Here is an 18,223-nt window from a genome sequence, read left to right on the forward strand (position 1 = left end):
GTGGATGGGTGGATGGGTAGGTAGGTAGATAAATAGGTAGGCAAGTATGTGGATTGATTAATTATGTGACTGATTAATTATGAGAGATTAACTCACATGATTATGCAGGCTAAGAAGCCCCATGATCTGCCATTGGCAAGCTGGAGACGCAAGAAAGCTGGTATATAATTCAGAACAAGTCCAAAGTCCTGAGAACCAGGGAAGCCACTGGTGTAAATCCTAGACCTGGGGCAGGACAATATGAGATGAGAGGTCCCAGCTAAGGTAGTCAAGCAGGAAAGAAGGAGTGAGTTCCTCCTTCCTCCCCCTTTTGTTCCAGGTAGGCCCCCTCCTGAACTAGAAGATGCCCACCCACACTGGGGAGGGCAAGCTGCTCAACTGAGTGTACCACTCAAGTGATAACCTTGTCCGGGAACACCGTCCCAGACACACCCAGAGATAGCCTGTGACCAAATACCTACACTTCTGCTGATCTAGTCAAGCTGACACTTAAAATTAACTATCACACTCCCCATACTTGGGCTTCCCTCGTGGCTCAGATGGTAAAGAATCCACCTGCTCTGCAGGAGACCGGGATTCTAGCCCTATGTCAGGAAGATCCCCTGGAGAAGGGCATGGCAACCCACTCTAGTATTCTTGCCTGGGAAATCCCATGGACAGAGGAGTCTGGCGGGAGACAGTCCATGGGTTCGCAAAGAATCAGACATGACTTAGCAACCAAACAACAATGATAATGATTTACATGCTATATATATGTGTGTGTGTGTATTAATCGCTCAGTGGTGTCCAACTGTTTGTGACCCCATGGACTGTAAATAATTTGCATAAAATATAGAGATTTCAAAGGTAAAATTCAGTGAGTTTTGACAAATATTAATATGTAGCTTGGTGCCTATCATCTCATCCTATGCATGGGCCATTTCTTTCCATTTTAGAAAGTATCCTGAGCCAATCCGGGATGCCCCAGTCTGAGGCAACCATTGTTCTAATTTCTGCCCCTAATCAGTAGTTTGATCTGTTTTTGTACTTCATGTATTGGGGTTTACAGTTTATATCTTTTTCTTGTCATCTTGGGCGGACTTTTTCATTAAATAAAAGGTAGGTATCGACAGTAGTATGGGGAAATTTTATGAGATAAGTCATCCTAATCCCGTCACCTGAGGAGCACATGTTTTCATCATGGTAAATTCTCCCCCCAATCTCACCCGTGCTAATTATTTTCAGACTTTCCACACCATTTCCCCTGATTTCTTATTGAATGATACACCAGACACATTTCCTTTGTTTCCGTGGAATTACCTTAATAATTGTTTAGTGGTTGTCTAAAATTCTAGTGTGCTAATGCATTCAAAGGTACCAGAACCTCTCCCTGTCAAGGAGAGCGATGGTATTTCCACGTTCATTCTGGGGAGACTGATCCCCAGGTCTGAATTGTGGCTTGAAGCCTTGGTTGCTTATCAACCAAGAGGTCATAATGAGACTGGCTTCGTAGGGTTGTTGTTACAATTGAATCAGTTCTGTGTCGAACAGTCAGAACAATGCCCGGGACAGGACATAGTAAGTGCTACCATTATCAGGTATCTCAGCCGTTGTCCACTTTTTCATGGGGCTTCCAAGGTGGCTCAGAGGTAGAGAATCCGTCTGCCAATGCAGGAGATATGGATTCTATCCCTGGGTCAGGAAGATCCCCTGGAGAAGGAAATGACAACCCACTCCAGTCTTCTTGCCTGGGAAATCCCATGGACAGAGGAGCCTGGCGGGAAATAGTCCATGGGGTCGCACAGAGTCAGACATGACTTAGTTACCCAACAGCAGCAGCAGCCAACATTTTACAGATGCTGTTGTTACAAGTACTTAAGGGCATACAAGATAAAGATTTTTTTTTTTTGGGGGGGTTTTGTCATACATTGATATGAATCAGCCATGGATTTACACGTCTTCCCCATCCCAATCCCCACTCCCACCTCCCTCTCCACCCGATTCCTCTCGAAACATCCCACCCTCACCTTCTCCCAGAGAGTTCAAAAGTCTGTTCTGTATTTCTGTGTCTCTTTTTCTGTTTTGCATATAGGGTTATCGTTACCATCTTTCTAAATTCCGTTATATATGTGTTAGTATGCTGTAATGTTCTTTATCTTTCTGGCTTACTTCACTCGGTATAAGGGGCTCCAGCTTCATCCATCTCATTAGGACTGGTTCAAATGAATTCTTTTTAATGGCTGAGTAATATTCCATGGTGTATATGTACCAGAGCTTCCTTATCCATTCATCTGCTGATGGGCATCTAGGTTGCTTCCATGTCCTGGCTATTATAAACAGTGCTGCGATGAACATTGCGGTGCACGTGTCTCTTTCAGATCTGGTTTCCTCAGTGTGTATGCCCAGAAGTGGGATTGCTGGGTCATATGGCAGTTCTATTTCCAGTTTTTTAAGAAATCTCCACACTGTTTTCCATAGCGGCTGTACTAGTTTGCATTCCCACCAACAGTGTAAGAGGGTTCCCTTTTCTCCAAAAATAAATGGATGAAAGATCTAAATGTAAGACCAGAAACTATAAAACTCCTAGAGGAGAACATAGGCAAAACACTCTCCGACATAAATCACAGCAAGATCCTCTATGACCCACCTCCCAGAATATTGGAAATAAAAGCAAAAATAAACAAATGGGACCTAATGAAACTTAAAAGCTTTTGCACTACAAAGGAAACTATAAGTAAGGTGAAAAGACAGCCCTCAGATTGGGAGAAAATAATAGCAAATGAAGAAACAGACAAAGGATTAATCTCAAAAATATACAAGCAACTCCTGCAGCTCAATTCCAGAAAAATAAATGACCCAATCAAAAAATGGGCCAAAGAACTAAACAGACATTTCTCCAAAGAAGACATACAGATGGATAAAGATATTTTTATCTTGCACTGAATTCTTCCTAAGATAAATTCCCAAGAGAAGAGCTGAAGACATGGGATATTCAATGACCCTTGCTGTGTTTTGTCCATCCTTCTGATTTCCTTCTCAGCTAATGGCCCCCCACCACCCCCCTCCCCAGACCCTCATCTTTGATGATGCGTCTCCCTTACTTGTTGTTGTTATTCCTTAGTTAATAAGTCATGTCCAACTAATGTGACCCCATGGACTGCAGCACACCAGGCTTCCCTGTCCTTCACTAACTCCCGGAATTTGCTCAAATTCATATCCACTGGGTCAGTGATGCCAACCAGCCTTCTCATCCTCTGTCGTCACCTTCTCCTCCTGCCCTCAATCTTTCCCAGCATCAGGATCTTTTCCCTTGAGTTGGCTCGTCACATCAGGTGGCCAGAGTATTTACTGGAGCTTCAACTTCAGCATCAGTCCTTCCAGTGAATATTCAGGGTTGATTTCCTTTTGGATTGACTGCTTTGATTTCCTTGCTGTCCAAGGGACTCTCCCGAGTCTTCTTACTTCCTAGATCCTGTAAACTCTCGGGTTCTCTGGAGAGTGTCTTCAGTTTCTTGAATAAACCTGCCTCTCTTCATTTACACTCTCATTACCTTGGCCCTTCTCCACCCATGAGGATAGAAGGCCCCATAGATGAGCCTGTAATTTCTCCAGAATGTCCCCAAAGATCTTGCCCTGAGGGTGAAATTCAATCTCCTCAGCCTGCTCCTTGCCCGAGACTCAAACCTGGACTTTACCCTCAATGATGCTTCTCTCTCGCTTGGCTGCACCTACTCATCACATCCTATTTCACGTCTGACTAGCTTTATGTCAACTCTTAATGAGATGACAGTGCGAAATGGGAGTCTGGCCCCATCCAGGAGGTGGGGGAGAGAAGGGGTCAGAAAGGTGGGATGAGACAAGAAGGGCTGATGGTATTTCCCTTTGTGAGGGAGACCTTGTAATAACTGAACAGGGCCCTCCGTTGTGAGAAAAGGGAGCATGTAAATACCCCAAGGACACAGTTACCTGGGATTCTCCTCCTTGGGAACCTGGTTCTAATGAGCATCATAGGTGTTCTCCAGCGCATACAGAAGTTTCTTGTGGTGAATTAGATGGAAGACCAATGATACATCCTGATAACGTTCTGCACAAGGAATTTATGCCCTAGGAGATGCAACATCGTTCTCTGTCTAAATCACTCAGTGGAACAGTAAGGTGTTAGCAGCTTGGGGTGGGTTGTTGTTCAGTTGCTAAGTTGTGTCCAACTCTTTGTGACCCCATGGACGGCAGCACGCCAGGCTCCCCTGTCCTTCACTATCTCCCAGAGTTTGCTCAAACTCATGTCCATTGAGTTGATGATGCTACCTAACCATCTCATCCTCTGCCGCCCCCCTTCTTTTGCCTTCAATCTTGCCCAGCATCAGAGTCTTTTCTAATGAGATGGCTCTTCGCATCAAATGGCCAGGGTGTTGGAGCTTCAACTTCAGCATCAGTCCTTCCAATGAATAGTCAGGGTTGATTTCCTTTAGGATTGACTGGTTTGTTCTCCTTGAGGTCCTAGGGACTCTCAAGGGTCTTCTCCAGCACCACAATTCGAAAGCATCTATTCTTCAGTGTTCAGCCTTCTTTTGGTCCAACTCTCACATCCTTAAGTGACTACTGGAAAAACCATAGCTTTGACCATATGGACCTTTGTCAGCAAAGCGATGTATTTTCTTTTTAATAAGCCTTATTTACCAAGCTGTCAGCTTCATCAGTGACTGTGGCACACACATACACACCCCACCCATCCTGAGAATGATCCTGTCAATGAGAGTCAAACCATTTTTCTTCTACCACCCACCTCCAAAATTACAATAAAAAATTATAAGACGTTCCAGAAGCAGTTCAGATCTGGGGGAAAAAATGCACCCCACTCCACCCCCATGTGGAGAGCTTTCCTGTGTCTCAGAAATAGAGAAGCTTCTTCAAAGACATCTCCACTATGCAGCACACACAGCAAGGGCTGTCAGCCAGCACTGCTCCCCTTCCAGTTGATTCTCAGGTGCCAGATAAGCTCTTCTTGCTGGCCAGAAGTTTGAGAGTCCTGGAGGCTTTGTGCACAAATCCTTCCCGCACCTCTCTCTCCCTCTCTCCTGCAACACGAAGTAAGAAGGCCTATCTGTGTAAGGAGGATTCATTGGAATCTCTAATTAAATACATGGCAGCTGGTGAATTAAAGCATTTGTCTTAGCTCTGCCATCCTATAATACCTTATAATCCTGAGAGTCCAGAGTATGAATTAATTATAATTTCTAAGAACTCAGGGAGCCAGTGGCATTGAGGAGGGTGAGGTGGAGAAGGAGAAGCTGTGAATGGTGATGGCAAATGCTTGTGAAAAAGGGACAGAGCCGTGCTTGTTACTTAGAAGAAGTGGAGGCCACCTTAGGGAGTTCAGATGCCTGCATATTTGTATGTTTTTTGTGTGAGTGTGTGTGTGTGAGTGGGTGTGTGTGTGTGTGCATGCACATGTGGGTATATTCAAGGTCACGTTCAGGCTGTTACTGTCGGGCACTTAACAGCACCAGTTTAATCAGTAGTAACAGCAGTATTTTACCAGCTACCAAGCGCTTCTTGTTGTCTAGTTGCTCAGTCATGCCCAACTCTTTGCGACCACATAGACTGTAGCCTTCCAGACTCCTCCGTCCATGGGATTTCCCAGGCTTGTTGCATACTCTTTATATGACAAGCACTCTCCCCCACCATATCTTAAGACCCATAGTTGTATGTTGTCATGACTATGTGTTGACAGTTAGTTTCACTCTCTTACCAATGAGAAGGTGAACCTGGGGAGGTTAACTCATCTTCGCCAAAGTCTCCTACAGCTCATGAGTGTCAGAGATGGTGCTCAGACCCAGGCTAACTTGATCTCAGAAGCTTTTCCCCTAAACAACGCCCCCCCACCCCCAACCCCAGCCAGGCTTCCTGAATTTATTATGTGCCAGGCCTCTTGCTGGGGGCCTAGAGTATAGATTATAATGAGACATGAGTCTTACCCTTAAGGAAAGGAACCTGCCTCCCAGTGGGATATGCTGGCTAATAAGACGTGTGCTGCTGTAACAGACAAACCTTGCAGTTACTTAGACCCTGGCTTCTACTGCTCTGTGGCTCCTCCACCTTCACTTTCTGGCCTCCAAGGGAAAAGAGGGTGAGGATCTCTTGGAGAATTTGTACCGACCAGGCCTGGGCATAGTGGGAAGTCCTTCCCTTCATGCTCTCTCCACTGTAACCCAGTCACAGGGCCCTGCCTAGCTGCAAGGGAGCTGGGAAATGCCAGTACCTATGTTTTCAGGAAGGAGGGTATGTTGGGGTATATGGTCAAGGCTTGTGAGCGGGAGAAATCTCTGCATTTTCTGATGTCAAAGTTGCAGAGACCTTACAGAGCAGGGTGGGAGTATGCGGAGAGCTTTATTTTTGTCTCTTTCCCCTCCAGAAGTGGTAAGGTCAGTCTTTTTAAAAAAGGATCATGAAAAGAAAATGACTCATAATGCTTAAAAAAAAAAAAAAAAAAAAAGACACACATGCAGGGAAAAGAACAGAGCCCTTGGTGTTGTCAGGGGCTGGGGTCACATCCTGACCCCACCAGGGGAAAACAGTTCCTACCCTCTCCACGCATCCTCCTCCTCCTTGAGAGAAGGAAGACAAAGCGCCGACTGCGTGGGGAGCCACGGTGACAGTGGAAAGAGACAGAAGAGGAGTGTTGGGTGCCTGGCTCGTGGTGCGCACCTGAGCATCACCGTCGTCCTGTCTGCGGCGGCCGGAGGCTGCACCACGCTCTCTGCATCTGCTCTCACACCCCTGTGCTACTTTGTGGGAGGTGGATGTGGGGCCTTGCTTTCAATGCCTTACACAGTAAGTCAGCTAGATCATCAAAAAACCTCCTGCTTAACAAAGGAACCTCAACAGAAATTGAGTCACAGATGCAGAAAACAAACCTATGGTTACCAAGGTCGGAAGGAGGAGGAGAGAGATAAACTGGGAGACTGGCGTTGACATATACACACTGCTATGTATCAAATAGGCAACTAATGAGGACCAACTGTATAGCACAGGGACCTCTATTGAGTACTCTGTAATGACCTATATTGGAATCTAGAAAAGAGGGGAGAGAAAAAGAAAAAAACAAAAAAAAACAAACTCATGCTTACATACTCACCAAACTATAGAAACAACTATTTTCTTTTCAAATTCTCTATTGTCCTAAAAATTATGTAGTTCTACCTGATAGGGCTTCCCTGGTGGCTTAAAAGGTAAAGCGTCTGCCTGCAATGCAGGAGACCTGGGTTCAATCCCTGGGTCGGGAAGATCCCCTGGAGAAGGAAATGGCAACCCACTCCAGTACTCTTGCCTGGAAAATCCTGTGGACAGAGGAGCCCCGCAGGCTACAGTCCATGGGGTCACAAAGAGTTGGACATGACTGAGCGACGACACACCTGATTAAAAAAAAAAGATCAGGAGAATGATAGTCATAATTATATTATTTATTATGGTTATTTTGACTGCACTATGAAGCTTGCAGGGGTCTTAGTTCCCTGACCAGGGATTGAATGCATGCCCCCTGCAATGGAAGTACCAAGTCCTAACTTCTGGACCAATAGGGAACTCCCTGTAATTATATTATTTTAACAGACATCCTCTTTGTGTGATGGCCCACCAGAAGTCACTGTTCTGAGACCTTAACATGCTGAATCTCAAATCCTCATAGCAAACCTACAGCCTGAGTCCTCTTGTATATTTTTGTCATTGTGCTATGCTTAGTCGCTCAGTCATGTTTGACTCTGTGACCCTTTGAACTGTAGCCCATCAGACTCCTCTGTTCTTGGGAGTTTTTAGGCAAGAATACTGCAGCAGATTGTCATTTCCTTCTCCAGGGCATATTCCCAGCCCAGGGATCAAACTCTCATCTCCTGTGTCCCCTGCATTGCAGGTGGATTCTTTACCTGCTAAGCCATCAGGGAAGCTCATTATCTCCACTCAGATACTAGCCGAGAGCTCTGAATTTTGGTCTGTCTTTCCACGGCTCTCCTTTCAGCACCTACAACATGCCTGATGCACAGCAGGCTTTCAAAGATTTGTGGGCTGATGGGCTAACTCTCCCATTTCCAGGAACAGTTAGGCTTAGCAAAGTTACAAGATTTGCCCACAGCCACATAGCAGTGGGTATTAGAGCTGATCCAAAGCCAGATCTTTCTGGCCCCAGACTACATTTTGCAGAGTAGAAAAATTTAACCAAAGCAGAGGTTGGTCCTCATGTATTCAAAAGGAAGTGCTCCCGCCATGCTATGAAATGTTTGACCCACCTAAATACCCTTTGCTTGATTTCCACTTAAAGGGACTTTGTTCTCTTTGAAAATAAAGAGGTAGGGAAAATCATGATTGCTGCTATGGCCCAAATGGTTACTTTGAAGATAACCTGCAAGGTGACTGAGCCCACCATCTGGATCTCCTGGGGTTGCCTCTGAGGCTTGGAGGCTCCCAGGATGCCAGGGATGTTCAGGATGCCCTTGGTAGTGCTCTGTCCTCATGGAACCTGTTTCCTCTCCTATGAAACCAGCAATATAGAAGAGATGGTTTCTGACTCCCTCACAATTGGTTATCTTCGACAAGCGATATAGCATCTTGAGACCTCAGTCTCAGGGTCTGTGAAAGAGACTATGGGCAGAACCATCTTTGAAGAAGTGGTGTTTTTTTGTGTGTAATCCTGGCACAGAGCAGCTTCTCTGTAAATGGTCATCGCTGTTACTATTCGTGTTCTAACCCTCTGTAACCCTTTGCTAAGTTCTTTTGAATATACTGTAGAGATAGCACCGCAGCCTAATATGGTTGTTCAGTCACTCAGTCATATCCAGCTCTTTGCAACCCCATGGACTGGAGCGCACCAGGCTTCCTTGATCTTCACTATCTCCTAGAGTTTGCTCAAACTCATGTCCATTGAGTCGGTGATGCCATCCAACCATCTCATCCTCTGTCATCCCCTTCTCCTCCTGCCTTCAGTGTTTCCCATCCCAGCATCGAGGTCTTTTCCAATGAGTCAGCTCTTTGCATCCACAGCATATAAACCTCATATTTTGTAAACCTCTGGCTATGTGCCCCACCAACCCCTCTCTATGGGGCTGACCTCATTTTTCTCTAACTTTGCGTTTTGTCTTCTGAGCAGAGCTCATAAGGGCCAGGGTCACAGCCCTGGTGTGGCCCTCTGTGCTAAATGTCCCCTCTGGCCACTGCTCGCTGGTCACAGGCAGCCCCCACTGCTCTCACTTCTTGCTGGCTGGCCTCCCAAAGTCAGCTTAATCGTGTCTGTTTCTGTCTTTTCTTGTTTTGTCAACATGCCATTGAAAAGGAAATGCAAACCTGAGCCTTGATTAGACATCTCCCTTGGTGCAGATTTACCCTGATTTTCAATTCAGCATGTTGGGCAGAGGTACAGGGGCACAAGCTTCTTGCTGTTGAAAGGTCCTGGAGCTGACCGAGTCCCAGAAGGAACTTTCTGGGAAGAGATGAAGGGTCTCCCCTCCTCCCTCCATCCCGGTCTTCTGTCCACCTATTAGCTATTCAAGGGCAGTGCTCTGGGCTGAAATGCAACCAGGAACTCAGCAAATTGCCGAGCTAGGAGTGTCCTAGACCTTCTTATCAGGGAGGTGTTCCAGGGGTGTTCTGGGTTTGGAGGGAGCCCGAACCTGTGTGTACACATACATACACACACTCAAAAACTTCCTTGGAGACAGGAATCCAGGATGCTAGCTCTGATCCTCATACAAAGCTGCGGCATTGAGTGGGCCATTTAATTTCTCTGAACTTTATTTCCTCATATTGTGGGTAAGATCATAAAACTGTGGGTTCTTGATCAAACCTCTCTTGTTCTCTGAAGTTGAATTTTTCTCATTTAGATGACCATTTGTAGTCAAAGGAATGAGCATTTCAAGTCTCGGCCTTGACATCCAGCCCACGTGTGGTCTTGGGCACATGGTTTCATCTCTCTGGGCTTCAGTTTCTGTATCTGTAAAGTGAAAGCAGTCAGAGAGAACAACGTGGACCTTGTGGGTACTGTGAGCCTGGCAATGCAAATGTCAAACACTTAAAAGATGGTCCGTCTTCCCCATCTCTTCCTTCTCCTTCCCTTCCCTCTTTGCCTTCACCTCCTTCCTTTCCACCTGCTCCTCCTCTTCTAGCATCATTATCATCATTGCCATCATCTCACCATGAGACCAAATTCAATTACTTTCCTGAAAGTGCTTTGTCATCTGTAAAACATTACATATGGAATTACAGGTAGACTCACCTAAGGTGAAACGTGATGTCAGCGTGAGTGTGTGTGTTCAGCCTTTTAGATCTGCTCAGTGGAGTATGGCTATTGGGCAGGTCAGATGCCGCATGTCAAGGTATGTGGTGAGGGAAATGAGTTTGCCTGTGGATGGGAGATGCAACCGGAGGAGTCAGGAGGCCTGGCGAGGGGGGAACCAGCCAGAACACCTTAATGATAGCTTAAGAAACTTACAAATAAGGCTGAGATTCCTAATGTTTAATTTCAAGTGACTGAACATTAACATTTAATTAACTCCTGCCTGCTAAACCAATATTAAATCTCGGCAGAGGCTGGTGGCATGTCTTAAATATTAGCAGCCAAGAGGCGGTGGTCCTGCCGTGTAGACTCACCGCGTTCCGTGGGATCCCAGCTCACACACTCTCTGTGAGTTTCCTGGACGCGTACCCATTCTCATCAGTCTGGATCTTGAGGTGAGAAGCGGAAGCAGCTGCAAACTAGCACCTCTTCAAGCTCCTTCCACTCTCTCACTGGGCTGACTCTGGGCCAGCATCCTCAAGCGGTCCCATCTCAGGTTCTCCCCTGGAGAAAAGGAAAAATTATCCCCACCTTACTGTGCTGTTCTACAGATCACTGGCAATATACAGGAAGCATCTAATGAGAGACCTCACCCATCATCATGGACGGCATGTTTGTGTAATCTCCCCCAAAGTTGCATGTTGAAACCCTCATCCCCGTGATGGGATGGTACTGGGAGGTGGGACCTTTAGGTTTAGATGAGATCTTGAGAATGGAGCCCCAGGGATAGAATGCATATCTTTATAAGAAAAAAAGAGACAGAGTATTCCCCCCACTTCCTCTTTCTCTTCCTTCCTTCTTCCCCACTCCCTCCCCTCACTGCCATAGCCTTGTGAAGAGACAGCGACAAGCCACCTGCAAACCAGGAAGCCTGCAGACCCTTACCAGATGCCGAGTCTGCCAGCATCTTGAAACTGGACCTCCCAGCTTCCAGAACTAAGTGAGAAATAAATGTGCTTTAAACCACAGTCTATGGTGTTTTTGTCACAGTGGCCCAAGCCAATGGAGACACCAGTGAATATCAAGACACACTTTTGCTCCCACTTCACTTTCCTCCTCCCTCCTTCTCACTTACTGTGCCCAGTTATGCTGGGCTTCTCACTTCCTGTTGGGGACTAAGATCTGTTCTACTTTGTAGTCTTCAGTGTGCTAGTCCCTTAGCATGGACTTCTTTTTCCTCCTGATCCCTGGCCATTTCTCTTGCAAGTCTCAGCTCAAGTTCACCATCTTCAAGAAGGCTCCTCTGGCCTTCTAGGTAGATCCATTTTCCCCATCATGCATGCCCATTACATCTGACTTTAATCCTGGAAGAGACATGATTCTGCTCTTCCCTTCTGCTGGTGTCCAATGGAAAGCATCCACTTCTTTTTATTGCCTCCAAAACCCATTAGAGCCTCACAATATCCCTCATTCTCTAATGAGTTCATTGTTTTCTTATTCTACTGGTGACAACTCTGACAGTACCCACCACTTGCATCAATAATCCCCGTTTTCAGACTTTGGCACTGCACTTGATCTTTCACATTTGCACAAGCCTTAGCAAAGCATTCTAGATGGTCATAGGTGGGTACTGCAGTTCAACTCTCAGATTGTGGGGTTAAGAGCTATCTCTATGTGAAGGCATGGTTGGGCTTTGCTGAGCTGTTGTAGATGGTCATCATCACTCACAGGTTGGGGTCAGGAACAGTGAGTGAACCCTGACATCAAGAGACCCACTAACATCTGGAGCTGCATTCTGAAATGCAAAGGTTTCAATAGGGAGGGAAGTAGCTGCAGCCCCATGGAGTTGATTCCGGGGGATGTGAGCTGCAAATGTGTCAGAGGAACGAGGCCACAAATAAGGAATTGGGGTTGTGTTGATCAGTCCAGCCTGAGAGTGAGTGTCAGTGAAGATTGGGTGTCCTTTTCCTTGTAGGTCCTGGGACAGTGGAAGAATATGGGATAAGATCTGTGGCCTCAAAGAGTATCATGGGGATGGGAAAAAAAAGAAAAAGAGTATCATAGGGTATCAGAGGAGTGGTGCTGCACAGATTAGGTTTTGAAGATGAGCTAGAATAAGACTAGAGGGGAAGACCCCATCCCAGGGGGTGATGATGGTGATGGTAATGATGAGGATGAGGGTGATGAAAATGAGGAGGAGGAGGAGGATACTGATGAGGGTGATGATGATGATGATATTGATGATGAGGAGGAGGATGTTGATGATGATGATACTGCTGCTGTTGATGTTGATGATGATGATACTGCTGCTGTCCATGAGGGTGATGATGATACTGATGCTGTTGATAAGGGTGAAGAGGATGATGAGGATGATGACATTGAGGATGATGATGTTGATGTCAATTAGGAGTAGGAGTAGGAGGAGGATGGCAGTAACAGCTAACCTTTCATGAGCACTAATTGTGCTCAAGTTACTGTACTGAGCGTTTTACATATCAACACATTGAATACTGTCTGCAAGGGAGGCACTGTTATTGACCCCATTTTACAGATGTAGAAACTGAGGCACAGAGCAGTTAAGTAATTTATTATGGCCATCTAGCTAGCAAGAGGCAATGCCAAGATTGAGACCCAGCTCTGTCTGACTCCAGACCTGGTAGGACTCCATCTCTGTTGCTTCTTCTTTCAGATTGATCTCTGTGTGACCCTCTCTCATTGTTCTTCAACCCATCATCATTCATTCACCAATTATTTACTCATCCAGCAAATATTTATTGAGCATCTACTATGCATTAAACACTGTGCAAGGTCTCTGCCCTTTTGGACTTGAAGTCCTACTGAAGGGTTAGTGTGGGGTGCAAAAGACAAACATACATAAAATTCCTATGAGAGATTGCAGAGTCTACTAATAAGTGCTATAAAGAAAATTGAACAGAGCTTTGTGATAACTAATTGAGGGGAATGAGGGGTCACTTTTATGAGGGAGGTGGGGTTGGAGGGCACCTTGCAGCTTGACATTTACAGGGAGACCTGAAGAGTAAGAGGAACCCATCCTGCAAGGAGCCTGTGGAAGAACATGCTCATTTCCCATCTCTCCTGATTTCCTTTTGGGCCTCTGGAAGTATAAGCCATATGCTGGGTTCTCATCAGTGGTGGAGCATTTTGGAAGATCTCTGGGGCAGGCAGTCTCAGAAAGGTGCATCCTCTGTGTGGGACTCCCCTGTGAGTGTTCCTGAGAAGTTACTCACCTGCTACTCCATCCCTGCCCTTCCTATATCCAAGGACATATTTGTGTTGTCCTGGTCACATTTGGCTTCCAAACCTTGATCTAGATGGCTTGCTCCCCAGGGCAGCTTGACTCTGGGAAGCTGGGGACCAATTATGAAGCTGTTCTCTTGCCTTATTCACTGCTGAGCACAGCCATAAGCTTGACGCAGAGAATCCTAAATCCAGTTAAGTGTTATTTGCTTGAAATATTTGAAAGAGCCAGCTTGGCCCATCTTCAAATATTTTGTTAGCTAATCAAAGCCAGATTGTGGTCAGAGGCCATATCTAAATTTATTAGGAAAATTAATAGGCCATTTAGATTTTATTGGAATTAAGCTAAAATACGATAAGCAGTCACACCAGCAGATAGTCATTAATTATTACACTGATCTGCATGATGGGCTCATAATGAAATATTGACTTCGAGGTAAGTCATGAGGCCTTAGGACAAGCAGGACAAGGGCTTGAAGGGTGTCCTCACTCTATCTGCTTGAAGGTAATTGGATACGACACGGGAGGGGAGGCTTCCAGTAAATATGCACCATTTGTTCTCTCAAATAGCCTTTATTGTGCATCTACTGTGTGCTAGGCCCTGGGAGTCTATAGTGAAGAAGACAGCCTGGGTTTGAATACTGTCGTCAGCACTTCATAGCTGTGTGACACTGGACATGTTACTTAACCACTCTGAATCTCCATTTCCTTACCTGAAAAACAGGGATAAATGTGACAAGTAGGGTTGCTGTGAGAAGTCATGGAAATGTTGCATGTGACTTGTTTATCATAGTTCCTGCACATAGATGTTGCTATGATATTAGTTCCCATTAGTAGTAGGATAAATAAGACAGATTTTTCCCTTGGAGAATTCAAACAATAAATTATGATTCATCTGACCCTCCAAGCAGAGTTGGTTTATCCCTGCTGTGTGCCACATACATGCCAGCGAGGGTCAGAGAAGGCTTTGATGAGAACGAGATATTTGGGTTCGGTTGCAAAGGATGAGAGGATTTGTTCCCCAGGTGCACCAGGGAGGTGCAGGGCTTCCAGGGGGCTGGCACAGCAGAGGCAGAGGCATGGGGGCTTTAACAAGCTGGCAATGGGTGGCTTTAATAGTTCAGCATCATGGGATAGCAGCATCTCTGCTGGGTTGTTATCAGGGCAACAAGAATTGGAAGCTGTGTGTTGTGCTCTAATTACTCACCTTTATGCTTTTCACCATGAAATGTACATGGATCATGTATCTCTTCTGAGGATATCTATTCTGTTTACTTAATTGTTGTTGTTCACTAGCTCAGCCATGTCCAACTCTTTGCAACCCCATGGACTGCAGCATGCCAGATTTCCCTGTCCTTCACTATCTCCCATTGGCAAACCATTCAGTATCATGGTAATCCAAGTCTATGCCCCAAACAGTAATGCTGAAGAAGCTGAAGTTGAACAGTTCTATGAAGACCTACAAGACCTTCTAGAACTAACATTCAAAAAAGATGTCAATTTCATTATTTGGGACTGGAATGCAATAGTAGGAAGTCAAGAAATACCTGGAGTAACAGGCAAATTTGACCTTGGAGTACAAAATGAAGTAGGGCAAAGGCTAATAGAGTTTTGCCAAGAGAACACAGTGGTCATAGCAAACACCCTCTTTCAACAACACAAGAAAAGACTCTACACATGGATATCACCAGATGGTCAATACTGAAATCAGACTGATTATATTCTTTGAAGCCAAAGATGGAGAAGCTCTATACAGTCAGCAAAAACAAGACTGGGAGCTAACTATGGCTCAGATCATGAACTCCTTATTCCCAACTTCAGACTTAAATTGAAGAAAGTAGGGAAAACCACTAGACCATTCAGGTATGACCTAAGTCAAATCCCTTACAATTATACAGTGCAAGTGAGAAATAGTTTCAAGGGATTAGATCTGATAGACAGAGTGCCTGAAGAACTATGGATGGAGGTCCATGACATTGTACAGGAGGCAGGGATCAAGACCATCCCCAATAAAAGGAAATGAAAAAAAGCAAAATGGTTGTCTGAGGAGGCCATACAAATAGCTGAGAAAAGAAGAGAAGCAAAAAGGCAAAGGAGAAAAGGAAAGATATACCCATTTGAATGCAGGGTTCTAAAGAATAGCAAGGAGAGATAAGAAAGCTTTCCTCATTGATCAATGCAAAGAAATAGAGGAAAACAATAAAATGGGAAAGACTAGAGATCTCTTCAAGAAAATTAGAGATACCAAGGCAATATTTCTTGCAAAGATAGGCACAATGAAGGGCAGAAATGGTATGGACCTAACAGAAGCAGAAGATATTAAGGAGAGGCGGCAAGAATACACAGAAGAACTGTTCAAAAAAGATCTTCATGACCCAGATAACCACAATCACTTACCTAGAGCCAGACATCCTGGAATGTGAAGTCAAGTAGGCCTTAGGAAGCATCACTATGAACAAAGCTAGTGGAGGTGATGGAATTCCAGTTGAGCTATTTCAAATCCTGAAAGATGATGCCATGAAAGTGCTGCACTCAATATGCCAGCAAATTTGGAAAACTCAGCAGTCGCCACAGGTCTGGAAAAGGTCAGTTTTCATTCCAATCCCAAAGAAAGGCGATGCCAAAGAATGCTCAAACTACCGCATAATTGCACTCATCTCACATACTAGCAAAGTAATGCTGAAAATTCTCTAAACAGGCTTCAACCATACATTAACTGTGAACTTCCAGAAACTTATAGACTTTTAGAAAAGGCAGGTGAACCAGAGATCAAATTGCCAACATCTGTTGGAACATCAAAAAAGCAAGAGAATGCCAGAAAAACATCGACTTCTGTTTCATTGACTATGCCAAAGCCTTTGACTGTGTGGTGGTGGAGTCACTCAGTCGTGTCCGACTCTTTGCGACCCCATAGACTGTAGCCCACCAGGCTCCTCCATCCATGGAATCTTCTAGGCATGAGTACTAGAGTGGGCTGCCATTTCCTTCTCCTGGGGATCTTCCCAACCCAGGGATCGAACCTGGGTCTCCTGCATTGTAGACAGATGCTTTACCGTCTGAGCCACCAGGGATCATAACAAACTGTGGAAAATTCTGAAAGAGGTGGGAATACCAGACCACCTGACCTGCCTCTTGAGAAACCTGTATGCAGGTCAGGAAGCAACAGTTAGAACCAGACATGGAACAACAGATTGGTTCCAATTAGGGAAAGGATGTATATTGTCATTATGTCAATTATGTCAAGGCTGTATATTGTCACCCTGCTTCTTTAACTTATATGCAGAGTACATGTTGAGAAACTCTGGGCTGGATGAAGCACAAACTGGAATCAAGATTGCCAGGAGAAATATCAATGACCACAGATATGCAGATGACACCAACCTTATGGCAGAAAGTGAAGAAGAACTAAAGAGCCTCTTGATAAAAGTGAAAAAGGAGAGTGAAAAATTGGCTTAAAGCTCAACATTCAGAAAATGAAGATAATGGCATCTGCTCCCATCACTTCATGGCAAATAGATGGGGAAACAGTGGAAACAGGGACAGATTTTATTTTGGGGGGCTCCAAAATCACTGCAGATGGTGAGTACAGCCATGAAATTAAAAGACACTTGCTCCTTGGCAGAAAAACTATGACCAACCTAGACAGCATATTAAAAAGCAGAGACATTACTTTGCCAACAAAGGTCCATCTAGTCAAGGCTACGGTTTTTCCAGTAGTCATGTATGGATGTGAGAGTTGGACTATAAAGACAGCTGAGTGCCAAAGAATTGATGCTTTTAAACTATATGTTGGAGACGACTCTTGAGAGTCCCTTGGACTGCAGGGAGATCCAACCAGTCCATCCTAAAGGAGATCAGTTCTGGGTGTTCATTGGAAGGACTGATGCTGAAGCTCCAATACTTTGGCCACCTGATGCAAAGAACTGACTCATTGAAAAAGACCGTGATGCTGGGAAAGATTGAAGGCAGGAGGAGAAGGGGACGACAGAGGATGAGATGGTTGGATGGTATCACCGACTCGATGGACATGAGTTTGAGTAAACTCTGGGTGTTGGTGATGGACAGGGAGGCCTGGCGTATTGCAGTCCATGGGGTTGCAAAGAGTCGGATACAACTGAGCGACTGAACTGAACTGAACTGAGCACTATATCCTGGAGCTTGCACAAACTCATGCCCATTGAGTCCATCATACCATCCAACCATCTCATCCTCTGTTGTCCCCTTCTCCTCCTGCCCTCAATCTTCCCCATCATCAGGGTCTATTCCAATGAGTCTGCTCTTCCACCAGGTTTACTTCCTTTAGTTTGTCAAATGTTCTGTTTTTCCCAATGGAATCAGAAGGAAAACCTTATATGTTCCCTTCTATGGTCAACAATTATGCCCGAGGGGTCTGAGCTGTGAGGTTCCCCATGGGTATGTGCTCTGTGTGGTCACTGCATACACTCCTCCACGGTCAGTGTGAGTGTGGCCTGAAGGTGTGAACCATGGTCTTGGGTCACACAGACCTGGTTTTGGGACCAGCTCTGTGAGAATTTGGGGTAGCCTCTACAAACCTCAGCTTCTTCATCTGCAAAAGGGAGGTTTCTCACAACTATCCCATTGGGATATAGATAGGATCATTGAAAAAAATTAAAGGATATAAATATACAGCTCTTCGTGTAAGCTCTTAGTATATCTACATATTCAACAAACGTTAGTTCCCAGAATATAATGTGGTGTGCTTAATTT

At 45.1% G+C, this 18,223-nt stretch overlaps 1 protein-coding gene and 1 non-coding gene across 2 annotated transcripts in view; one reads left to right on the forward strand and one right to left on the reverse strand.

The window, feature by feature from the left end:
- The window catches only part of LOC133063956 (uncharacterized), a 994,855-nt gene that overhangs the window by 489,836 nt on the left and 486,796 nt on the right, over positions 1 to 18,223 (forward strand). The gene's annotated exons all lie outside the window — the stretch shown is intronic.
- Positions 16,495 to 16,566, reverse strand: TRNAC-ACA (transfer RNA cysteine (anticodon ACA)). Its single transcript has one exon. It is a non-coding gene; the product is annotated as a tRNA-Cys (tRNA).

This window comes from Dama dama, chromosome 10 (assembly GCF_033118175.1).
Source record: "Dama dama isolate Ldn47 chromosome 10, ASM3311817v1, whole genome shotgun sequence".
In the NCBI taxonomy this organism is placed as follows: Eukaryota; Metazoa; Chordata; class Mammalia; order Artiodactyla; family Cervidae; genus Dama; species Dama dama.